Source organism: Bactrocera oleae, chromosome 5 (assembly GCF_042242935.1).
Source record: "Bactrocera oleae isolate idBacOlea1 chromosome 5, idBacOlea1, whole genome shotgun sequence".
Taxonomy (NCBI): domain Eukaryota; kingdom Metazoa; phylum Arthropoda; class Insecta; order Diptera; family Tephritidae; genus Bactrocera; species Bactrocera oleae.
The window spans coordinates 62,493,313-62,520,828 of record NC_091539.1 but is presented as its reverse complement, the minus strand read 5'-3'; the positions used below and the strand labels follow the sequence as shown (position 1 = coordinate 62,520,828).

At 32.2% G+C, this 27,516-nt stretch overlaps 1 protein-coding gene across 3 annotated transcripts in view; it reads left to right on the top strand.

Moving 5' to 3' along the window:
* Positions 1-321: 321 nt before the first annotated feature.
* The window catches only part of mamo (maternal gene required for meiosis), a 363,978-nt gene continuing 336,783 nt past the window's right edge, over positions 322-27,516 (top strand). The window contains exons 1-2 of one of the 3 annotated variants that reach the window (XM_070110061.1): positions 322-1,590; positions 13,540-15,389. The gene's annotated coding sequence lies outside the window, so the exon portion shown is untranslated. Of the gene's footprint in view, positions 1,591-9,431; positions 9,614-10,940; positions 11,352-13,539; positions 15,390-27,516 lie in introns of those variants that run through there. The other 2 variants (XM_070110062.1, XM_070110063.1) reach the window with 2 other exon arrangements.

The window sequence follows — 27,516 nt, the reverse complement described above, 5'->3', positions numbered from 1 at the left end:
GGAGCTAAAAACGCACAGTGAGTTGGTGAGTAAATCGTCGGTGGTCGTTCGATGGTGTGCCTGTATGTGGGTGTGTGTATTTGTTCGCGTAGCATTTCAGCTATGAATTAGCTAGAAGAACGTACGCTGAGCGCCAACAAATGTTGCTTACAGACGCGCTGCTCCGCATATGTTACGGCTGTGAACGCGGAAGGGGTAAAGTGGCTCTGTGTAAAATTTGTAAATTTCTGAGTGTTTGAACACACAACTATGAACTATGTGTGTGCGTGGACAACTTACTGCTTCTCACGGCAGTGACACTGGCCGTACGTAATATTTCACGAATTTTTAGGCCGCCTGCTCCTCCGCGGAGTTTTCTCTAAGTTTCGATGCTGGCGGCAGCGGTTTGATGCTTTGAGTGTTAATGCGTTTTGGCTTCACACAAAATGTTTGCGGATCGCCACAACTACAACTGCACGCATCCACTACACGACTGACCACTACAACAACAGCAACAACTCAACGTATCGCATAGAATAATATACGTAGGAGACTATGGCTATGGCAGCAGCGTCCGCGAGCGAGTGAGTTCACTCAAACGGCATTAGCGGCACTTCGCACATACAAAATTTCTAGAAGACGCACACAACGACATATGTTTGCGCCCAGCATTGCGAAGTGTATATGTGTGTGTGTATGTAGGAAAGTGACTAGAGTCGCGGTGGCAGCACAACGTCAGGCCAGACATCAGCGACAGTATCGAGTGTGTGTTGGTAGTAGGAGCGGGCCAGTCGATCTGCCAAACAGTCTGCTAGTCATCCCAGCTAGCCAGCGAGTCAATGCGTCAGCGCCGTTGGACACACAGGGCTAGTTAGCCAGCCAGCCAGTGAGATAGCCTGGCAGTGGGGCACTTAGGCCGTCATCAGGCAACGCCAGCGGAAGGAATCAGCCATAGAAATAGATATAGTAGCGGCAGCAGCAGCTAGCGACAGCAGCAATAGCAGCCACTCGGGCAGCCACTCGTGCAGTTAGCCAGTTAGCACGCCAACTAAAGCAACAACCAACAACCAAGAGCCACCAAGCAGGCAAGCAACCGACCAACCAACCAAGCAGGCAAGCAGCCAGCCAGGCAGGCAGCAAGTCAGCCAGTCAGCTAGTCGGGCAGTCGGCAGTCAGCCACCGCATATTCGCACACTCAGCGAACGCAACGCAACACATGCAAAAAGTTACTCGCTTGCAACGAACGAGACGAGACACGCAACGGCTAAGAACGGATCGCATTTGCGGCAATAGCACCAAATAGCTAACTAACTGACTAGAGAAAAACCAGCGGCGGCTGAATGTGTAGAAAAGGCGGAAAGAAATTACTTTTTTGTTTTTTGCCGTGCCAACGAAGTGTGCACCGAACTCTTTTGAGTAATTGAAATAAGAAAAATTTCGTGAAATGTTAAAAGTTTTCGAAAAAAATGAGACTTTTGTAAAAATGCAACGCCAAACGAGTATGCAAAGTGAACTGGGAAAAAAGTGTTTTGAGTGCGACGAAGCATTAGCGAAGCGGGAAAGGCAGTAAACGTCGTGCGCATAGCGGAAGTATAGCAGTGAGAAAGTGCGGTAGGTTTGAAAAAATGTCGAAACGTTTGACCGACGGCAATGCAGCCGAAGTGAATTATACTTTTTTTTATTAAAAAATTACTTTGAGTGAAATTTGTGTGTTAGTGCATATAAAATTGGTTATATATAGATTATATAACGAAATGGCTATTTAATTAAATAAAATTAAAACAAAAATTATAATTTAAAAAAAAAACTAATTAAAATATTAATTTTTTTTTTACTTTTGTAATAAAAGTAAACCAAAAATGTTATTAATACAAAAAACTATACATAAAAAGCAAATATATTAGAATCATATTTAAGTGCAACAAAAATTTAATAAAAACGCAGTTGTTAGATAACATAAAATAATTTAACTAATAAAAACTAAAATATATTTAATTTTGTAATACAAATAAACTATAACTGATATCATAAATAAAAAATACCATAAACAAAAATAAAATAAAAGCTAAATTAGCTTTAAGTGCAACAGAAGATTTCTTACATTAAACAATTGCTAGTTAAAATGTGAAAGAAAAAATTATACAAGACCAAAAAATATTAAAAATTAATGAAAAAGAAGATAAAACTATAAATAAATTAAAAACTCATAAATATTATTTAAAACAAAAACAAAAAAAATTTTCAGCATTTTTTTACCAAATTTTAAAGCCCTCAAAAAATTATATTATTTTTAATTTTTTAACAAAATTTATAGTACACCTAACTATAAAAGCTAAAAAAAATATTGAATCAAATTGTATTAATAAAAAATTAAAAATAGTTTTAAAACAAGCAGAGTGCTAATTTGATAGAAAAAACAAAGCTACAAATATTGCAAAAAAAATCCTTTTAAGTGCTCGCAAATTTAAAATAGAAGATAATCAGACGATATAAAATTTTGAAACTTTTAATAATTACTTCATTAGTTTTCTGTTTGGTAAATAATTGTAAATAAAATTTTAGGCAAAAAACGGCCAAACATTTCTAACACCAACCCATACAACTTTTTATCCTAGTACTTGCTTTGCATCAAAGGTTAGTTTACCGTTCGTGAGTAAGAAGAGTGGAATATAGTAGTAAATACCAAAGTGTAAAAAAAAAAAACTGTTGAATAAAGTGACTAAAAATATTGAAATTTTAAGTGCAGTTTAGTAAATTTCATTAGACATATACTCAACAGCACATAACTGTGTTTGAGAAATGGAATTTACAGAAGCGTGAAAAATTTATACAGTTTTTTGCTGTTTTCTACGAAGACTTATATTCATAGCAAAGTAAATAGTGAAAAATAAAGAAATTCAATGACTAGCTAGCAAATTGGTAATTATTATTTGGATTTTTAGTGCTTTAAATAGTAAAATATTATCAAATTAAAGAAAGAAAGGATAATCTATAATGTATTGTATATGCAAACCATATACGAGTAGTATTTAAGAAGAAAGGCTTCAAAAATGTAGAGAATTTATTAAAAAGGTTACAGTATGCAAGTGTTTTAATATTTTAAGAAAACAGTTAACTATAATACATTAAACAAAAAACAAAAAAATAAATAAAATTGATGGAAATGCTTTGCAAATATGAAAAAATGTGAGATATGCATATATGGATGTATGTATGTTTAACCGGATTTTCAAATATTTAGTAGTGAATTGCTTTTTGAAAGTGACTGTTTCAAAGTTCGGAAAAAGAACGCGTCTGAAAAATATGTTATTTTGAAGAATATGTAAATATGTATAATTAAAATTTTATTGAGAAGTTTAAGAAATAAAAATTTACTAAGTTTAATACTTTTATTCAATAATAATTCAAGGTGCTTCACTTCAAGTTGTTTCTAAGTGAATTATGAAAAACTAAATATAACAAAAATAAGAAATCTTCGTAAAAGAAATTAAATAAAAATGCCAAAAAGGTGAACTTTGACTGCCTAAAGCCAAAAGAACATAAAACTGAAAGAACTGTAACCAAAAAAAAAAAAAAACTCTTACGCTTATAAAAGTGAATTTTATATTTATATAGTCTGAAAGGAGTTTATTTATGACTTAAATAATTTATATTTCAAATTAAATAATATATAATATATATAATATATATAATATATTATTATATAATATATAATAACAATTTAAATAATTTAAAAAAATATAATTTTTAATTTAATAAATTTTGTAAAAAAAATAATAAACACAGCTGATATAAATAATTTTTAATACTAATAACTGTAAACGTGCCAGTATTCCAACCGCTAGGAGCCACGTGGTGAACCAACCGCCAGTAGCTAACAAAATAAATAAAAGGAAACGCTTAAATTAATGTTAAAAATTAAATTTAATGTAACCGAACTATTAAAAAAATTAAATAAAAAAAATTTAAAAAATTGTTTAAAAATTAAAAATAAGTTTATAATTAGAGTTTTAACTAAAAATTAAAACCAATTACTGAAATAAAAAAATTATATTTTAAACGTTAAAAACAAATAATAAATCAATATGTATCAAAATAATAAAGATTTTATTTTTTTAGTATAATAATAATATAAAAGCATAAACAATAAATATTAGAAGGAAGAAGCTTCCTTTAATGCCTTGATGAGCAAAAAGTAACATTAAATGAAATGTTTGGAATTTAATTTTAGGCACTTTATGTTGTTAATCAGTAAAATAAATTATTTTGTTTAATAATTACAAAACAAAAAAGCAAATAATAATAAAAATAAAAAATAAAAAAGTCAATAAACAAAAAAACAATAAAAATTGAAATAAAAATATATATATATATGTATCAAACGAACAATAATTAAAAAAATAAATAAACACAATTTGTACAATAAATTAAAAAAAAAATTTTAAAAATTAAAGCCCCTGAAGAAACCACTTAAAATTGCCCTCAAGTGAGATTAAAATTCAGTCCAAAAAAGTAGGTCACATAAAAACTATGCTTTTCTGCGATTGAAACTATTTTAATTTTCAACATAACCAACAAATTTGTGCAATATTTCCATTGCACCGAAAAACACTTGCCACTGTACATAGTAAAAATGCCAACAAATAAGACTACAAAAACAACAAAACGAGCATTGCCAACTAAATTAATACGCCGTGTCTGGTAAAAAAAATGCACACACTTCTTTTATTGTTTGACGATTCCATCAAATGTTAATGGATATTTGGCGCAAAATGCGCCACCAAAACAGCTTACAAGTAGCGACCACAACAACAAAAACAGCGACAAATGCAACAGCAACACCAATAAAATCGCAACACTTGTTGGTACAAAAAATTACTACAAAATACTACTTCAACAACAACACCACGCTCTGCAGATCCTCCACAAAACGCACAGCACACCACTACAAGTACTAGGTGCGCGTACTCCACGCCAAGCCGAGCAGATTAGAGTAAGGCGCCCAGCTATAGGGTTGGGGTTGCTTTGTTTTGGTAAGGGTTGCTGGGTCGCTACTTGCCACGCGTGTGAGTGCGGGTGGCGATTGGCGAATTGTTTGCTCCATTTTGCTGTGCGCCTAACACAAGACGCTGTGCGGCGCGCGCGCGCGCTATCACACAAATCATGTTCGCATAGTACGCACTCCCTCCTTTCTTCCTCCTTGCGGTATAAGGCGAGAAGAGCAAAAAAATGTCCTGCTTTGGGGATAACATTTGTGGGGCGACACAATGAGTAACGATTGAGTGAGTGTCCGAACGAAGAATTCTGTTTGTGTGTGTGTGTGTATGAAGAATGTGTGTGCGCATGTAGGGGACGTGTGGTTGCGTGTGAACGCGTAAGGATGGAGAAAACGAAAGGAAAAATATAAAAATGACCAAACGGCCCAATTGACGACAACACTGGCAAGTGGTCGCTAGGTGGCGAACGTGAAAAAAAGCGCGAAAGAAAACTTTTGGGCCGAAGATTCGTCTATCAATTCGGCTGCGCGCTCACTCGCTCACTCGCATATCCATGGTCGCGCGTGTTCGGTTCCATGTACTTATGTACATATATACAAGTACTGTGAAGAGTATTGCAAGCAGGCAGGTTTGATGTGGTTTGCTTGGCTGGATGGATGGATGGACAACTGACAGACCAATGTTGTTGACATGAAATACTGAGTGTAGCGTTGCTGTTATTGTTGTTGTGTTTGTTAGGCAGTAATGACCAACACATAACATTTTTCTATCGCTTTTATGCGCGCGCCTGCATTATTTGTGTGTGTGCGGTTGTGCGGTTTTGCGCGCTGCATTCATTCACTCACTCACTCACCTCGCGCTCGCTCGCACACTCAGTGTAACGTCAGCGCGCAGTCAACGTCGCGTCGCATAGCGCATCACAGCCAGCCCTAGCTGCAGCGCTTACCATTACCATATTCTATTCTATGCGGTGTTAGGCGCAATGATTGTGTCTGTTGGTCACAGTGACAGCGTGTACAGAACCTTGGTGCACGTAGTCGCAAACGCACGCTTCTGGCGCACCATCACGGACGTACGACGAGGATGAATTGCAACGCAAAGCAAGCCGAAAACGCAGCTACGTCATCAGTGTAGGCAATATTTTCGACTTTTTCCAAGCGTAACATAAACTGTTATGTGCGCAACATTCGATTGCAGCGCTGCGTCGCATTGTCGCACGGTCGAGCTTTGACGTGCGCTGCAACGCGTCACCGTCAAAAGCTCGATGAATCGTTTTTGCCTAAAATTCTTTTTCTTCTCATTCTTGCGATTTTGGCGACTTTCTTTCTAGCGTTTGTCGTATGACGCTACGCGGCTGTTGTTGTTGCTCATGCTATTTGCTTGTTATTGTGCTGGTGTGGCTGTGTTTGGTGCTGGTGATGGCTTCGCGCCGATGCAGCTCCAACAACCATTCGTTGGCAACAGCAGCAGCCGCCGCCGCCAAGAGTCGCCACTCGCAAACACGTCGTCATTCGAAACAATTTGCAGCCACATTCGCAATCACAATCGCATTGGTGTCGGTGTCGGGCGGTGTTTTGCTGTTCTCGCTGGCGGAAATGCAATCAACGAAGACGCGTCTGTTTAACAGATTTACGAGTTTTACGAATCTTACGAATTTCGCCATAAATCTAATATTGCGCCTTCTGCGTTAATTGCTTGATTATTATATTTTTTTTAGTGAATTAAATTGTTGGCAAACGATTTTCTTTTGATTTCGAACGGATTTTTATTTTTCGCCACTCGTCGTTGCAGGCGCGTGAAATTGTATGTGCGCGTGGCTGTTTTTTTTGTTGTTTGGTGTGTTTAAATTTTGTTAAAAAAAATATTTAAATGAAATCGCTGCGGTAAAACTGACCGAGTAGTGCAATAAATTTGAAAGTGTGTTTTTAAGCAAGGGCAAAGTTGGCGAAAAGGCAAGGAGCGACGTTTGAGCTACTAATTATTGTGTGTTCTGGCAATGTAATCATTACAATTGGTTATGTTTGTTAGTGTTTTTTGTTTTGATTAAATCAAGAAGAACTTATAGTATCAATAAAAAAAAATAATAATAATAAAGTTGAGATAAAAAAATAATTAATAATTCTTTACAAGCCACTATAACTCACAATAAAAAAACATATACAATTTAGTGAAAAAATATTCATCGCTAAGTACCAAAACTAGCCTACCAAACTAACCTAACCTAATAAAAAAATAATGTAACTATTTCTCAATAAAAATAAAAAAAATTTTAACATTGAAAAAAAACTATACTATTCAGGTGTAGCAGTGGAAAAATATTAAAAACTCTGATTAATAAATTTTAAACTCGTAACTCGTAGTTTTTGGCTAATTTAAAATAAAATTTTTTTTATCTACTTTTTCAAAATTAGTTGATGCTAATTTTAAATTCGCATAATTGGAAATATTCAAATAATTTTTCCGATATCTAATCAGCATAAAATATTATTATATTATTTAAAGAAATATTTAAAAAAACAGTTTAACAAATTTGGTATAAAGTTTAATAGCAAATAATAAAAATTATAAAAAGATGTTTATTTGTGGCTAAATTTCAAATTTGAAGACTCTAGTAGACTGTGCTTATTCTTATACTTATTTATAAATAAATCTCTGTAGGGTTAATTAAAAATAATTATTATAAATAACTAAAAATTATAAAATAAAATATGTATCAAAATATTATAATAAATAAAAATAATAATGAAAATAAATTAAAAAATTATTAAAGTAAACATAAAAAAAATTACAAATTTAGAATATGAAAAATATAAATGTAACACAACATTTAAAAGATAATCAAAACCAAAATATGACATAAATAATATATATTATTTTTTTATTTAAATTCTGCTATATTCTTCAAAAATAAAATGAAATAAATTATATGTAAAATTTCAAATATTCTAATAAAAAATAATAAATAAATTTGTTGAAATATTAAATTCATAATAAATGGTATAAAAGAGCATATACATATATACAAAAATTAGGTTTCAATAACGGCAAAAAATTTAGAAAAAAAAAAAATTTAGATACATTTTTTTTATTAAATCAACATAATTTTGAATCAATTTATTTTAAAGTGAGTTGAAATAAATTAGAAAAAAATTATTAAAAAAAATAAAATGAGTCAAAATAATTTAAATCCAAAGAAGTATAAAAATCATAAATAAATGAGTGAAAATAAATTAATCCAAGGGTTATTATACCAAACAAAAAACTGTTTTTTCCTTAAAAGTTTATAATACATAAACAAATTCGATAGTTATTACTAAAAGTATGATTTATGAACTAAAATAATTTCCAAATATTGCTGAACAAATTATGTAAAAAAATATTAATCATTATATAGCAATCATTACATCTTAATGATGAGTGGTAATATTGGCGAAAGCCATTAATTAATGAAAAATACCAACACAAATTCTCAAAAAACCAAAATAATGTTGCAGTTAAACAGATTATAAAAACAATAATAACCAACCAGTGACGAAGTAATATAAATACACAGTGTAACAGCGTGGTATTTTTTTTTTTTATAAAAGTGTGATTTTATTGCAATAAAGGATGATATATAGGCTTAAATAGTAACACAAAAACAATAGCAATAATAAGTTAAAAACAAAATATAAAAATAACTTAATAAAACATATAAAAACAACACTTTAAAAATAAATAAAAAATAAAAATATATTTAATAAAAACATTTTTTTTATTCACAATAAAAAAATGTGTAATAAAATAAAATAAAATTTGATTAAATTTTTGTTGCAACGTATTCAGAAAAATTCGTAATAAAAAACAATTAAGTTAAAAATGATTTTGTTTCCTTCAAATGTTTATTTTTCTCGCATATAAAATTTAATATTCTTTTTAAAAACTGCATTTCAGTTTTTGATACCAATTTTATGAACTACAACAATTTGTTTTAATATAAGTATTTATTTGAATGCGATAAATGTCTGTCTAAGAGCTATATTATTATAAATGCTGCAAGTAGACAAAAGTATTTGTTAAAATAACTTTTCAAAAACAACTCTGCAATATTTTTTATATGTAAATATGTTCATACAAAAAGGTGCTTTATAATAAAAATTGTTGGAAAAAATTTAAAAATATTTGATAAAAAAAAATTAAAAATATTTTATTAAAAATAATTAAAAATGGTTAATTGAAAATTATAAAAATATTAATTAAAAAAAAGTATAAATAGTTAATTAAATATATTCGAAAAATTTATTTAGAAATAATAAAAAAAATTTAACTTAAAAAAAATTAAAAATATTTATTAAGAAAATTAAACAATTATATTAAAATTATTTAACTTTGCTTTATTTTTTAAAAAGGTTTCATTTTTTTCAAAAAATATTTATACCCCCGTTATTTTTAGGTTACTTTCTGATAACAAAATTTCAATATTTCAGACACTTCACTTGCAGAATTGTGAACTTTAAGAACTGTGTTGTAATAGTTTGCTGGAAAAAAAATTAAAAAGTATAAAATTTAGATTTTGTGCTGTTAAAAGTGAATTTTTTACGTGTGAAATAAAAAACAAAAAATCGAGTTAAAATAGTGGAGTACCAATATGTATGTATGTATGTATGTATGTATTAAAGATAAATCTGTTTTTACCTCTATTTTTAGAAATATTAATTTTGAAACATTAAAATTTTCTGCTTTTTTCCTCTAAAATATTTCGAAATTTCATTTGTGCCATTAAAAATATGTTGCCAAACGGAATGTCGAGTAATACTCAATCCTCTATTGGACACACTTGTGTCCAAACTTTTTTCTGTTTAATAACTTGGGGAAAACGGTAAGCTTTCACATTGGAAGAATTTTTCGGTTTTGCGCCATTTTTACGTAGCCTTCTCTACTCTATGTTTGTCGATGCGTATTCAGTAAGATTTTGAATTCTAATACGCGATATTTTCAGATGTTGTTTATAAAATGTAAATTAAATTTTTTTTTTTCGAAAAATTGAGTACTTTTGATTTTTTGGACTCCTTAAACAAGTATTTTTGATTTAAAGATTTGAAAATTTTTTTTAAAATATTTTTACATTTCCAAAATATAGCGTCTTGGCAAGTCGAGAGCTATACGCAACTAAAATTAGTGTCAGATAACTCTAAAATCCACTTTCTTGGCAGTTTTTAAATATATATTAACAAATATATTTTTAAAAAATAACAATTTTCCACATTTCAAAATATTTTCCAAAACTCATCAACGAAATTCATGAAATTTCCATCAATCAAGCAGACGTATGACATTTGCAGCTAACAACAACAAAAACCGAGAGCGCCAAAGCAGCTGATTACCACCGCCTACCCATTGCACTTGTGCCACCAAACAACACCAACACCTTCACAAAGCACAGCGCTCAATTGCCATCTCGCCCTTCACACACCACACAACAACACACGATTTGCGCTCGTCACAAGAAACGCACAAAAGAAACTACTAAAATGCAAAAACAAAAAAAAAAAATTACAATAAAATAAAAGGAAAAAAGCAAAATACTATGCAACAACGTGTTGCAAGGGCAATGCGACGCAACAGTGAATGTTGCATGCAACGCTGACGCTGCTGCTGTTGCATGTTCACTGCCAAGAGACGCCAATTCGCAACACGCGTTGCTCTTAGCCAACTTAACAGCAAATAAAGGCGCCGCACTCTCTTCGTTGGCTGCCACTAGCATACGCTCTTTTGCAACACCAAAGAGTTATAGCCTTGTTGCAAGCAAGACGCACATGCACGAAGCCAGTTGCAGCAATAAAAACACACACATTTACCTTCTTGGGCGCTGAGTGATTTGGCGTTGTGTTGGCTTGAGTGCGTTGTATTGAACGTGCAACCTGCCTCGCTGTGTTGCCACCGCTCGCCGCCCCCCGCCAATAGTCCATACATTGCATTTGTTGTTGCTGCAGCTTTTTGGCTTTTGCTCAAGTGTCGTGTGTTCGCTTGGACGCTGTTGCTGGTGTTGTTGGTTCGAAGGGTTTTGTGTTGCGGATGGACGACGGCATGCGACGACGCGACGCGCCGCGATGTGTCTGCCACCGGCTCTGACAGAGATTTTGCACGCGATGCCACTGCAGTTCTTGCAGATACCTTCGTACGTTTGTTTGGCTTGCACCGGCGAAAAAATTTTGTTGCGCGCGTGTGTTGTTGTTCTCATTCGCCGGACAAGTGCAGTACACAACACATACACAACAACAAAACAAAAAGTTATACAAATTACAAAAAAAATTATTAAAAAATATATATATCTATTATAAAAAAAAATTTTTGAGTTGCAAAATAGTTATAAATAAAAGAAAAACTCACCAAAAGGTATGAAAAAAGTGGATAAGTCGCATTTCGTCATTTACCGTTCATTGCAACATTTTCACCCGCGCTGTGTAGTGTTTCGTGCACATTCCCCAAATACTCGTACATTTTAATTGCGTTCAAGTGAATTTTGTAAAATTAGTAAAAGAATTGAAAAAATGTTTTTAACACCCGCTACCATTAAATGCATGCAAAAGCAGTGCGCTGCGCTTCGCTTGCTCATACCGCCGCTGAAACAGCACTCGCTGCCGCACGCAAGCAATGTTGCGTCGCGAAAAGCCGGTAAAATGTAATTGAATTGGCAAATTGTGAAAAAATCCCTCTTTAAGAAATTGAAATTTGTTGAAAGTACGTTGAGTTGTATTTTTATAAAATTTCTTGTGTTTTTATTATTGTGCGTAGTGTGTTTTTAGGCGCTGACGCAGTTTTTTTGTGGATTTTTTGCAAACAAACGTTGTGTTGTGATTATTTGAAAGTTAAAATTAGTTAATTTGTAGCTTTTTAATATAACTAAACTAATTTTAAAAAAACTTGTTGAAAACAATATTGGAAAGAACAAATTTTTTTCATATTTTGTAAAAAAAAAATATTAAAAAAATTAATTGTTTAAAAATTGAATAAGTTTTCAGAAATTTTACTGCTCACCTGCTGAAAAACCATTAAAGTTTTGTTTGTTCTTCTACAAATTCTACTGATTTCATATATCTGGATTCGCTTATACTTTTTCAAAATCTGGAAGACGCATACTTTTTTTCGTCACAAAATTTTGACACAAAATCAAAATAAATAAGCAATATGTTTTTAACGAAGCCTACAACTAATTAAGTGTCGCAAGCATATTTGGCTTTCAATATTTCAAACTCAAAGTTTTTTAAATACAACAAATTTTTGTTTGAATTTCTGATATATTTGAAGTGAAAATATTTGCTTATAAACTAAAAATATGGTTTTTCATAATCTTATTTAAATAATTAGGGCTGAAATGTAAAGAAGTGTTCAAATTGTATTGAACAAAAATATACGTTTTAAATTGAATATATAAAAAAATTAAAAAATCGAACTCAAATTTTTGTCGAAAATTTTTCCAAATATGTTAGCTGAAAAAACCGAGATTAATAAAATAGTTTAAAAATATTCTGAGATTATCTGCCAGCTTTGTTTCAATTCCAACAGTAGTATTATAATTTTTTTTCGAAAAATTTTACACAATTTTCTACCGAAAAAAATGTTCTTTTAGTGTCTTAAAATCAAGCGCAATATGCAAAAAGATACGAAACATTTTTTGAAATCATAATTTTTGATACCAATCCGAAACTCTTTTTAGGACCATAATTTTTGGTGCTGTTATATGTCAAAGAAATTTGCTATTTTTCGAAGCGCATGTGAGTTAAATAAAATTTTTTATTATAAATAGTCAGACCGGTGAAATGGATTTCCTACTTCTTCGCCAAATTGATTTACAGAAAATCATAAACGGTTACCATCAAGTTTCTAGTGCAAAAATATGAAACATAAAATTTTTTTTCTCAAATTCATTGAATTCCCGAAAATTTTGTAAAAAATTTCAGTCCAGCGAAAATACATTATTACACATTAAATCTTGAAAAAATAAATTAGAAACTTTTAATTTTAAATAAAACTACAGCAAGTTTTGAAAACTATGGTGTTAAGGCTATAAAATATTTATTAAATTCAGCGACTAATAAGGTTTTGTGTTCTAAGTATGCTTAGAGTTAATAACGACTGCCGAAATTTATCAAAAAGAGGCCTAGAATGATTATAATACAAAACTTTCTCATATTAAACAGAAATCAGTAGAGAAAACGATTATTTTGTTATTATAAAATTTATAACATACATTTAAAATAATGATTTTAGAGCTTTTGAAATAAATATATATACTTACATGGGCATATCTTGGCTGAACACAGCTTCAAAATTATAATTTCTAAATATTTTTTTAACCAAATCGATTATTTTTTTTTGTAATAAATATTTCCAAAAGTATTAAAATGGCAATAAAATTTCAAAAAATTTTGAATTTGTATAAAGGGGATAAAAATAAATTGAAAATTAGTTTTTTTTTAACCACTTGCACATCGCAGACATTTTTTGCATATTTCACTCGAAAAGATAAAAAAAAATAAAAAAAATTCACCACTCGTACTAATTTCAGTTCTCTCTCTTGCAGATCAATATCACTTTACTAACAACAAAATATATGAATATGCGGCATGAGCACACAAATCGTCATTACAACTAACTAAAAATTGCAACAAAAGAAAAATATTGAAAAGAAACTGAGCTAGAAGTAGCTAAAAAGCTAACGTTGTATAAAAAAAATATCGTCACAAAAAAGTTTTGTGTATAAAAAGTGGAGATTAAGCAGAAATTTACAAAAAAATTGAAGAAAAAATCGCGAAAATTGTGAATGTATTAACTCTAAAAACTGTTTCGGTGACCAAAAAAAAGCTAAAAATTACTTGAAAAATAAATACATATGTATTTGCGAAATTGTGAAATTTCAGAAAACTGCAAAAATTAAAGTGTACCAAAAAAAAATAGAACAGTTTTGGCAAAAATTCTTAAAAAGAATCGCTGAAAAAAATTAAAGTGCTGAGAAAAAAGTGAAAAAAAATCACAAAAATATTGCACTGCTGTTGAAATACGCCCCGAGTAGCAGCAGACAGAGGCAAAACGCTAGCAAAGGACAAAAGAAAAAATATTAAAAAAAAACGAAACGAAACACGCAGATAATTTATAAATAATAATCTTCTAGAAGCTCGGATTTGACAACAACAGCGCGCAGACTTTGCTGATCGATTGAGTGTTGTGATTGGTTGGAAAATAATTTACGTTGAAAGCAAAAAATTTACAAGTCGCTGCTTTTTTCATAATTCTGTAAAAAAAAAACAAACGCTGTGAAAAAACCAACAAAAACACACACATACAAAGAGGCGAAAGAAAGAACTTACTTAAGACATCAAAAACAGTTGCTACAATACATATTACTGTGCATGACACAAAAGAAAAAGTTACCACAAATTACAACAAAAATTTTACAATAAATTACAACAACATTAAATAATTTTGAAATACTAAAAATCGTTTTTGTTGGCAAAAAGACGTTGTTCTCAAACGCAAACACACGCAAGCGACTACAACAACAAAAATATAGACTTTTACCAAAAAAAAAAAGAGTAAACGTTTAATTATTTACACTTGTTTACTGCCGAAAAACTGCAACTTTGACACGTCAAAACACCGGAAAAAATTGTAAAACATTTACCGCATTTTATTTTCGCCAAAAAAAGTGAATTCACAAAAACAAAAACAAGTGCAACAAAAATTAACATTCACCTGCTCTTAACTCGAAGAAAGTCGCAATAAGCAACAAATTAGCGGAAAACGCAAAATTCAACAAAAGTTGTATATTGGTTTTTGTTATTGTTGTTGCTACACATATGCTTTATGAAGTGAAATAAATGCATTTTATTGCTATTGAGTTGCCACCAAAATTCGTTTTGATTTAACTTTTACAACCGCACTGCTCGCAATCAAACATTTCTGTTTACGCCATTAGAAATTCCAGCCAAATTTTACAACAACAAAAGTGTGAAAAATTACAAAAATCTAAATAAATAAATTTCAATTCAATTTCAAAAACACACAAATCTGTTTCGAGTTATAATTTATTTCCAAATTAGCTAACTGTTTTTCGGTGTACGCTTACTTTCATGCACATATGTATTTGTGTATATGTGTGTGTGTGACGCGTGTGACAAAGTTACGTCCCGTTTAATTTTACAAATGGATTACATCTGCGCTTCACAAACTGGATGGTATACAGCAGCTTTAGTAGCCGACAGTGGCATTATTGCAACAACAATAACAACAACTACCACAACAAAACCAACAACAGTGAAAGCAATTAAAATAATAAACACAGCTGATACTGTGAGCGCCATAAAGAGATTCAACAGCAGTTTGGCAGGAAACGTGCACATGTTGAATTGTTTTTAAACATTTCTGCTTTATGTGGTGAGTGATAAAATTAATTTTTAATCAAACAATAATTACTTGACTTAATATTTTTATACATTTTTGACATAATTTTTTTGATAATCATTCATAGAATTTTTTTTTTTAATTATTTGGTCATTTTGTTTGACTTTGCCAGAGAAACTTTATCTTACAAAGCACATAATATAAACAATCATAATTTCATACATCCTCTCATTCTCAAATTCAAATAATATTCAGAGACTTAAAGCCCTGTTAGCTAGAAAAAATTTTAAAAACAAGGAAACACGTTAATTTCGGCGGCACGGAAGCTATAATACCCTTCGCAGGTGCATTACTTATAGCATAAAAGAGTAAAAATATATCTTTACCTTGATTTTAATCGGTTAGTTTGTATGGCAGCTATATGCTATAGTCATGCGATCTGAACGATTTTTTCAGAGATTGCACCATTACTTTAAGCAATAATCCACACCAATTTTGTTTAAGATATCTCGTTAAACAAAAATGTTTTCCATACAAGCACGTGATTCCGATCGTTCTGTTTATATGCCAGCTGTATACTATAGTCATCCGATCTGAACACTTTTTTCAGAGATAATATCGTTGCCTAGGATAATAATATATGCCAAACTTCGTAAATATATCTTGTAAAATAAAAAGTTTTCCATACCAAAACTTGATTTTGATCTTTGAGTTTACATTGTAGCTACATGCTATAGTAGTTCGATCTAAACAAAAAAAGTTTGGAGAATCGTAGCGTTGCTTTGAGTAATAATCCGTGTAAAATTTGGTGAAGATATCCTGTCAAATAAAAAAGTTTTTCTTACAAGAGCGTGATTTTGGTAGGTTAGTTTGTATGGCAGCTATGTATATATATGATATTGTGATTCCATATCGGTGGTTCAGAAAAATGATCAACTACTTGAGAAGAAAAGAACGTATGTAAGATTTTTGATTGTATTCTTAAAAACTGAGGGACTAGTTTGCGTATATATAGACGGACAGACGGACATGGCCACATTGACTCCGCTCGTCATGCTGAGTCGTTTTCTAAGTTGCCTTCAGAGTGTTACCGATTTCGTGGCAAAATGTTCAGACTATCAAAATCGTATATTATGCAAATATTACTTTTAAGTACTCATCAGAACTAACGGTATAACCTCCTCAATGCTCATTTCGTATTTTCCAATACAAATACTGGAACATATAATTCTTGATATTTATAAAGCTTTAAAAATGCTTTCAGCTTTTAATTTTTTTCTCTCAACTAAAGGATTTTTTCTTAAGATTACTTTCTCAAAATATATATATATTTTTGTTTTGAATCTTTATTGGTGTATACCATATTATTCAAAAATCTTAACGAAAATCAAAAATTTTTGAATTTAAATACGTACTAATACATCAAAAAGTTTGTCCCATATCAAATTAGTTTGATAAATAGTTTCTGCAACCTTTACAACCCTTTAGGCAGATTAAACACGAGACATATTATTGCTTCACTTTTGAACGACAAGATACATGTTTAATTTCGGGAAGATTTCCGATATGCAATTTTTATAACAACCGTGAAGTGTTTCTGTACTTAGCTCATGCTTTTCTATGGAAGTTAATAGTTATTTTAAGTAATTTGATTAAGTGAGAAAACGTCAACGTCTCAAAATGGTGTTTGTGACTAAAGCTAAAGGCTTTAAAAATGGACTTCAGGCAAATTGCACTTACAGAATACCGTCGGTATTGAAAGAGTGCCTTAAAAATAAGCGAGGAAGAATATTTTCCGTCTTCATTAAAGCTTCTGGAACTTAAAGTACCCTTTGACATAATATATTTATATTAAATCTACATAGGGTTTGAAAAGAAGACTTGGTATAGATTTCGATGCAGATGAAATATCTCCATTGCTCAATTGAGTTACGTGAATATAATTTTTGGCTCTTGCAACTGAGTTGCATATACCAAATTTAGAAGGTGCCGGCGTTGTAGCGGAACATTTGATAGTCGGTTTAACTAGGCCATCCCCAAATTTTTCATTTTTTTTACTTAAATCAACTTGTTTATGTATCCAATCAGTTGTGGGTTATCTTGTATTTATATTTCTTCACTGAAAATTACTCAAAATTTCTTGAGTCATTTTCTATTTTGGAACATTACAATACCTGTCATCGGCGAATATGTAATCATCACTGTTTAAAGATGAAATAGTTAAGCTATTTCTATTAATTAACGGAGTGGTTCGAATCAAGTCTCGATTGCGAAGACAATTGAGTTATAGTTAATCGTCTTTGCCAATTAAAACATTAAATTAATTCATAGAAAGCCCGATATTTTATAATCTCGTAAATTAAAGGCTTGCCAGATTTTGTTTGATAGCTTTGGCGTAACACTTATTGTGTTATGAGTTTTTTATATAAGATTCTTTTGAGTTTTAGCAAAAATAAGATCTTAATATTGCCATTCATATTTATGGTTTTTTCTTAAAAGTATTTTAGTGAAATTTGGTTAAGCTACGGTATTACGTACTATTAATACTTCTGAGAAAGATTGTCATCCTAAAGTTTGCTGATAAGTCAGTCCTCGTCAACTTTATTCTTCATAAGAATAGCTCAAGAACGGTCTCAGTAACAACAATAGCGGTTTCGTTGTTTTAGAACATACCCAGATTGAAAGTTTAATTATAGTTAATACTAGTATTGAGAGTACTATGATTAACTACTAAAGTAATAGAACTTAGTAGAGTTAACAACCATGGCGTGGAAACTGGTTCGCAACCCTGCTAATCATAGTTTCATTTGCTGAAGGATAAGTAGAAAAATGCATTTAATATAAATGAAAAGGAAGCCGATATTTTAGAGCTTTCAAACGCTTTTATATTCAAAGTAAAATCATAGAACATTTGCTTGTTTAGATGAATCAGATGTTATTAACATGAAAGCATTGTATTATTTTGAAGTCGAAAATAAATTTAAAATATTTTATTTCTAAATTTTTAGAAAAAATACTAAAACCATGAAGATTATGCTAAATATTTTTGATCTAGCTATCTTATTGCTCTAGAATCTAATCTAAATATTTTACTGCTCGAAGAAAGGACTTCTTAAATAATGCTCTAATTTGAATCTAGAACTTGCAGGGTAATTAATGAGTTAAAGAAATTATACAGACATAAAGCTTTTGCTTAAGCTTCCACAATTTGTTAAACCAACTTATCTGCAATAAAACTGGCGATAAGTCAAAGAGTCCGCAAGTTAAGACCATAATAAATTATTGAAAGAATTTAATAATCTCGCTCGAATGGTAATGAATATGAAATAAAGGCAAATGAAGAATTGATTCTAACAAGAACATGAACAAACTAGATACCAGGCAGTATAAATATTCAACAATAGCAACAACAACAACACAAACAACAGCAATAATTGCAGCCGCAACAATGCTTAATAACAACAATTAAACGGCAAAGCAACAACAAAAACAACAACAAGCAAAGTACATATAACAGCAAAACAAAACAAAAAAGCAATGAGAATAAAAAACAACACCAACTGGAAGAGCAACAATTGACGTTGCGGGATAATTGTGGCAAGTTGAGGTTGGTCCGGTGCTAGTGTTGGCCATTATGCACGTTGCTTACATATGGATGTATGTATGTATATTTATATAAGAGTATGTATATATATGTATGTTTGTATGTATAGTGAGTGTGAAAAAATAGCAGCAACTAGCTAAGATACAAAGATATAATAGAGTTGTTGTTGCTATCATTTTGCCGTGGAAAGTGATGGCGTGAAGTGCAACTCTGCAAGCGTGGAGCAGAGGGTGGGCGCTGCAACGGCAGCTTCTACTTATATCGGGCTAATTTTTGCGTTTTTTTCTTGCGCTCTTTTCCTGCGATTTTAATTATGAGCGTGTGTGTGTTTTACCACACATATATATACATACATACACATAGGTATAAGTATGAGTGTGTGTAGAACTGCAAAAAATTAACTACATTTTCATATTCAGTTATGTATAATAACTTGTAGGAATATTATTTATTTGATTAGCTGGTGTGCAGGTCTGTCTCTGCATATATGTATATGTGTCTGTGTGTGTGCGTGCGTATGTGCTTAGGTGCCAGCGTTTGTAACACGTCATAAAGTAACGCCAACATGGCCAACCAACCAGCCAACAGCAATCACAAACTGACACGACTGCTGACTGCAGCAATGCCATAAACAACAACAACAACAGCAAAAGCAATAGAAACCACATTGCATACCTTTTTAACAAACTTACAATGCATTTGAAGTCATAATAAACGCCCACAGCATTCACTATAATGCACCACTGTGCATTCGCATATTAATTTTATGCCAAGTTGATTTTTTCATGTGCAAAATATTTTATCTTCTCTCAAGTTTATAGGTTTCTATAGTTAATTCGATTAATATATGGATTTTAGAAGTGTAGAAAGCATCGTTGTGTTGAAAATTTAGAATAAGTTACACAGCAAGGCGCTTCCAAAGCGGCTTTATATACAGTGTATGTGTGTGTGTTTGCATTTACTGTATTTTGTAGGTGTTCCTAGCTTGCTTTTAATAATCCGACATTAATTGCCGCCCATTTGCATGCTCAATTTAGAAATTACTGGGAAAGGTAATAAGAAGCAAACTTTTTTCAGATTTTTTTTCTCGCAATTTAATTAACTTTGCAATATTTTTATTGAATATCTATGCAAAAATCTTTAATCCAAAATTTTATATAAACATTTAAAATCAAAACAAAACGTTAATTTACACTGTAGCTACAATACCCTACACAGGTCCATTTTTTATAGCATAATAGAGTTTAAAACGACCTTTATGCTAATTAAGATCGTTCTGTTTGTATGGCAGCTATATGCTATAGTGGTCCGATAGGAACAATTTCTTCATAATTGGTAGCGTTGCCTTGGACAATAATCTTCTTTTAAAGATATCTTCACAAATAAAAAAGTTTTCCATACAAGGGCTTGATTTTGTTTAGTCAGCTTATATGGCAGCTATATGCTATAATAATCCGATGTCGACGGTTCTGAAAAATAAGCAGTTTCTTAGTGAAAAAAGACCAAGTGCAAAATTTCAGATCGATATCTCAAAAACTCTGGAACTAGATCGCGTTTATATAGACACAAAGACGGACATGGTTAACCTGTTCAGTATATAAAAATATTTGATGCTACTCCTAAGAGTTCATCTAGTTGAAACAAAGCTTAACACTTTTAAGCTCTTTCGTGGAAAATCGACAATTCGGCGGCCTTTTACCTCAATAAACGGCACTAGCGTATCAACTCGAAGCTATTCTAACTTCATTCTCTAAAAATAAGGAGAATAGAGAGCGCGCCCGATCGATGTTTTAATGCATTGCAATTTTTAACCGATAGTACTGAAATTCCCTAAAGCTCGTTCCCAAATAATCTTGCGATGTCACGAATAAGGGGAAGTCGGAAATGACTGTTCTCTGGTTAAGACTTTACATTCTTGAAATAAGGCGAAGATAGAGAGTGAGGAAGATAGAGAGAGAAAGGGAGAAAGAGAGAGGAAGAAAGAGAGAGCGAGAGAAAGATAGAAAGATAGAAGGAGAGAGCGAGAAAGCGGAGCAACGCCTTACTTAAGTATGATTTTTTCCAAAGTCTTGGAGGTAGAGTGAAATTTAGTGATTTAAATTAAACTAAAGGCATTAAATCAAATCGAAAAAGGCACTGAATAATTAAACCCTGTCAAATTATATTCTATAGCATTCTAAATAAATTTGAAAAACACAAAATTTCAATTTTTATTTTCCCACAAAAACAAAAAACGATTAACTCAACTGCAATCTCTGCATGTATTCAAGTGCAATCGAAAAATTTGCGCAAAGTACAGTTACGCATCAAAATGCAAGGTAGTTAAAAATCAAATTGGCGTACAGTTCAAACGCCTTTATGTATGCTATACAATTTTTTATAAACTTTTACTATTTTCTGTGGAAGTTTGGCGCAATCATTCAACGCCGTTTCAATATAAAATTTATTTTTATATGAACAAGTTTTTTTCTACACACATATACACATTTTCACACACACACATGCAAATATATAAAGTGCTTTCGTCATTATCCTTTTTAATTTCAGCCGTTGCTTTTGGTGCAATTCCTTTCGATTTTTTCATTTTTCTGCGCCATTTGTCGACATTACGAAACTTAACAAAATAAAAGTTGTTGCTGCTGCTGTGGCGGCGCCTTCATCTTCATCTTTTTTTCGCTCGCGGACGGACAGAGTGCGATGCGTTCGCAATAAGAAAAAGGCCTGTTTTTTTCGCTTGCAACGCAGACACAAAAAGTGTTTGGCAGACACAATAAGAAGACATGTGGCAACAACAAAAACAACACTCGCTCAAACAGACGCACGCACACTGGCCAAGCGCTCGCATGACACTTGGTTGTGGGGGCGTGTGTGAGTGTGTGTGTTGTTGCAATAAAAGTGAAGTGAAAATATTTTCGCATTTATAGAAATTGCCAAATATTTTGTATTTTCACATTTTTATATGCAAGCAAAGCTGTGCGCACATACAGTTACTTATATATGTATGTGTGTGCGTATGTGCGAGAATACTGCAAAATATCTGCATGTAGTCACTTCAGAATATCGTATAACTGTTTACACAAATGCTTGCATCTATGTTTGCATGTATTTGTGTGAAAACTTTTCTTTTTCTTGCCACTTCACTTCTCCATACGCTCTGCGACCCTCGTGTGTGTTTGAACATGCGTGGCAATTGCAACAGAAACAGCAAGAAAATTATAGAACTGCAATTTGGTAGACTTATTTTATATACGAGTATGTTGGGACTCAAACGGAAGGTGGAGAGACAGCGTCTATTTGAATGATGGCTATGAAATCAAAAATATTAAATTCTAAAATATTTTGCTGCAATTTATTTGATATCAGATGTATATATTTATATAGTATAAAATAATATAGTATATAATAGCTTATAATAAACAAGGAATTCTAACTTAGGTTGCATCAAAGCTTTAATACCCTTCACAGCTGCATTTCTTATAGCACAAAAAGTTATAAAAGGGTTTTTATATTGATTTTGATCGATCAGTTTGTATGAGAGTTATAGCTATAGTGGTTCGATATCAGCCAATTCGACAAAGCAGCTTCTTGGGAAGAAAAGGACGTGTACAAAATTTCAGATCGATGTCGCAAAAACTAAGTGACTAGCTCGCAGCTATACAGACGGACAGGGCTGAATCGACTCAACTCGTTCGGAAGATAATTTTATATGTTTATATAATATATACTTAATAGGGTCTCCCACGCTTCCTGCAGAGTGTTACAAACTTAATGGTAAACTTAATGTGCCCTGTTCAAAGTACAAAAGTACATATAGTTTTATTTACCTATTTTGATTCCTAAAAATATGTTTTTATATTCTTATTAAAATATAAGTTTAATTAACAGCAGATTTTTTTACCTTAAACTTCGAGTATGATATAATAAAATACATCCGAATTTAAACCTACTTATATGAAATGTTCTAAAAACCTTAAATACAATTTTGTGATGTATTTTTATGTTAGGATCCCTTTTACCGCTCTCATACGCAATACTTTTCACTAAGTGAAGTAATGTTGTGAAGGTAGAAGATTATATAACATTTTAAAAATTAATAGTTTTCTTGTTTTTGCTCAGCGCTTGTTAATCAAAAGAAATCCACTAGAGGTGTAATGCGCATACAAGTTTGAAACTTTGATATGCTAGCAAGGACACACACCATATTTGTATAATACTATATTTTCGACACAATTTGCACTACAATGACAATATGTTGCTATACATTTTTCTAAAGCTATGTGTAGAAACGTGCTCGACATATTTTCAACAAAAAAAATCCTCATAAAACAGTTAAGCAATCTATTTTATAACGAAAAAGTGCCAGTAGTTTGGTCAAATAAAAAAATTTAGTGAGTAGCTTGACTACGGTAAGACTTATGTTCAACATAAGCTACGTAGATGATTTTTCTAATTTTACAGAAGTTTTTTTTTATATATTTTGGGGAAGTTATAAATTAATTTGGAAGGCGTACTGTATATTTGAGCGAGAATATATTCTTTTAAAAAGAGTTCTTCTCGATTTTTGTATATTTTCCAGTAAAAAATCTTATGTCACGCCAAATTTTCGAACTGATATGCTCAAAATTATTTCAAAAACGTATTGAGGGTTTCAAAGTGCCACGGCACGCTTAAGAGATAATAGTAAACTAAGAGTATGCCTTTGTTTAGATCATAAAAATAAATTTGGTTCATAACTTTTTGATAGAACGCACTAAATACCATATTATACAAAAGCAAGGTTGCCATATTAAGTAATATATTTAATAATTCAGTTCATCAATCTCAGTTCTTTTCACTAGGTCGTATTTGCTGTTAAACAGGTTGAGAATTACAAATTACTCTGATAAAAATGTGAAATGTAAAGAAAATATGATGATTACCTGCAATATTGGAATAAATGAAGAAATAATTTACATTAAAGAAAATACTGTAAAAATAATTTTATAATAGGGTTGCCATAAACTAAAACAATTCAAATTAGCATCTATTATATATAATTCTAACACTGAATTTTTGAAATAAAATTTTTTATGCTATTTTGAGAAAATTGTTTTAAGTAAATCTTATTATATGGTAGATCAGTTTTCATATACAATTAAATTATTATTTTTCAATAAATTCAAATAAATTCACTTTTCCAAAGCTTGAAAATTTCAAAAAGTTTTCTTTCCACACATAACTTCCTCAAAACTCTTGCAAATCACTAAATTAATACAATTTTCTTGCTCCTGAGTGTGCAGCGCTGCATAAACCGACAACCAACAACGCCAATAACAAAAACAATGCAGCGCTGAGTGCACAACAAAAGGATATGCGACGCGCCATTGCTATCAAAATGCATTTTTAAAACAAAGAACACGAATATGTTTGTGTATAACAACAACTACAACTGCCAAAAATTTACAACAAGCATGTGCCACCGAATTGCCAAAAATTTCGCACAGACGATGAGGGTCCTGCAACTAAATAAATTCCAATAAAAAAAAAAATTGTAAACAGACAAATGCTCGTGCAACGTACATATTTTTAGGTGTGTGTGTGTGCGTTAAATAAAAAGAAAATTAAGACAAAGCGGCGCGTACGCTTTTGCAGCTTATGCGTTGTTTCTTGCGCAACACATGAACATACACCTCAACGCTGCCCGACCACCAGCCAGCCCGTGAACAGCCGAGCATTATTACGCGACTCGTTTGGTCCTTTTTGATCCTTGCAACGCGCATTGCAGCAGACAAGCACGGTGGTCTGGTTCTATTTGGTGGCTGGCAAAGCATGCAACCATATCCGCCGGGTTCCGAGTAGGTTGTTTGTTGTTGCTGCTATTGCGTCAGCCGCTGCACACACCTCAGCCGGTGGCTGATTAATTGAAGTGCGCGCGTTGCAAGCTGAGCGAAAAAATTTTTTTTTTTTAATGAATATTCGTGTATTTTTGGACAAAATAAGCCGAAAGTAAGAAAAAGAAAAGCGACTTTTCGTCTGCAATGCGTTGCTCAGTGCAACTGTCTGTTCATTCGTGCAGCATTTCGACTGTGGTACAATATTTTCGCACTCGCCAAAAAATTTACATTTCATGTCGTTTCACATTAAATTCTTATTTTTATATTTTCTTGCATTTGCATGTGTGCGTGTATGTGTGTGTGTGTGCGTTCGAGTGCCCTTTCTTGTGCTTTTGTTGCCACTGTGCGGCTGCCACTCTGCGCCCAAGCGAAGAAAAAGGAATTAAGTATTTTTATATTTGCACGCACTCATACAAGCGCACAGCTTTCGGCTGACGCCAGCAATACACGCACAATGTTCATGCCATTTATTTGCTTGTATGTGTGCGTGTATGCGTGTATGCCTGTTTGCGTTGCATGCAACTGCCGAAAAAATGACGCAGGCGACAAGAATGAGAACACTTTTTCTTTCTTTCGTCGCCAGCAAGACCAAAAACAAAAACAACAACAATATAAATAACATTTTATTCACCAACACACGCACACACAACATAAATGCGCTGCAAAGCAGACACGTAAAGCGCGCTTTATCCTTTCTTTATGCGCTGGCGCCGACTGCGCTGCCGACAGCAAAGTACCATTTCCTTGTACGTAATTTTGTTTTTGTGCACACACACACACCAGCGCAGTGCTTTTTGAATATAAAAATGCGAAATAGCCGAAAATTTTTCATTTCCCTTTTCTGCCGCTTTTTATTCCTCTTCGCTTGTACTTATATAATATATATAAATATATACATACATATTTATGTATGTATGTGTGTGTAATGCCAGTTTTTTCTTCCTTTCCGCAAATGTCCTGTTCGGGCAAATGAGTTTGGGCGCGCTCAAACAAATGCATATAATATATTTATATATATATGTGTGTATGTGTGTTTCACCATGTCGCTTGCCGCTCATGCAAGTTGACGAATTTGCCGCCGCCGCTGTTGCTGCTGCTTTGCATTTTTTCTATGCCTGCACTTGCATATGTTTTGCACTGAAAAATTCTGTATTAAATTTTTCATGCGTTATCCTTGCAATCAGGCAAGAAGAAGTAGAAAAATAATGTTGCCACATATCGTTGATGTGCGCGTTTTTTCATTGCCTCCTTTGTTGTATTCTTATTTTACGGCGCTTGCAACATGCAACTTCTGTTAAATGTGTTTTTCTGCTGCTTCTTTTGTCTGTGCAAAGGACTTGCAGCGGTTGTGTGTGTGGCAAGCTTACATATATTTTTATACCTATGTATGTATATGTGTATAAATCAGTGGCAATAAGCTCTGGCATCGTAAACAAAGGCAAAAAGAAAGTAAAAGTGCGTTGTGTTGCAAGTGCATATTCAGCATATATTTGTAATGTCCTTTGTGAAATTTTACAGCTGAAACACATTTTCAGGGTTGCTTTTGTGTAAGTGAACTTCAACATATGTATGCGGAATAAGCACGAAATGATATAAGAAAAAAATCATGGCGGAGTAAAGAGTTGAGGGAATTTGCTTTGAGTAGTTATTACTGTTACTCTTCCAACTAATGAGACGACCAGCAGAGATGTAGCTTATAATCTCGGTTAATAACACCAGATTCCATAAAAACACTCTCTATGGTCAATTGATACCGCCTGATATAGTTATAAATTTGGTATTCGAAGAAGATCTAAGTAATAGAAAAGATCATCTGCTTAAAAGCACAATTGTATTTCGAAATCGTTTTAAGTTAGCAACTATTTATCTGCAATCTAATTACTTTAATAATAGAACCCTAAGCAAGCTAAGGAAAGCGATGTTAGACAATTCCAAACTTATCTTGGACCACACTGTCAGCAGGTTGAAGTAGTTTTCCTTGTCTGTTTACAAAGAACCTCAGCTAGAACTTCGAGTAGATACGATCCATCTTTCGTCTACTTGGTAGTTAGTTAGCTTACGAAAGCTCTACTTTTTATTTTTTTAAACATCTACAATAAAAAATCTTTTATAAGTTTTGAAAACATACATAAGTTAGGTTGGGTTTAAACAAGTTTTTTTTGTGTTTCTTAACTTGGTTTCAGCTACAAAGTTATTCAATGTTTGTATGTCATAAGAAGATTATACCTATTGGTGTACCACTCTACAGGGATTTCTAAAACATGATCTACGTATAAGTAGGGTTAGGCTGAAAAGCCTATTTTAGGTTGGAGAAGCCAGCCTCTACAAGCCGATTACCACCAGAGAAATTCGAGTAACACTCGCATTAACATTAATAGAGACTTCTTACTATTTATAAAACGCCTCTGAATGGTTGAAAATTTTTTAAAAGTTTATCCCATATCGGGAGTATATTCTGTTGGTACGTTCTATAAGCTGGTTCTTATATAATGAGAGGTAATGCTATTAGATTTCAATATACTCTTAGTTTTGTGCTGGTACAGGGCTCAAACTCAGCTATGCTCTCCACCAAGTTACAGTTCTATACATCTAACAAATTATAGGTGAATTGACATAATTTTCTTGATTCCAAATAGAAAAATTTCCCATTCTAAATCATTTTCTGCATCAAAGCACTACGCCT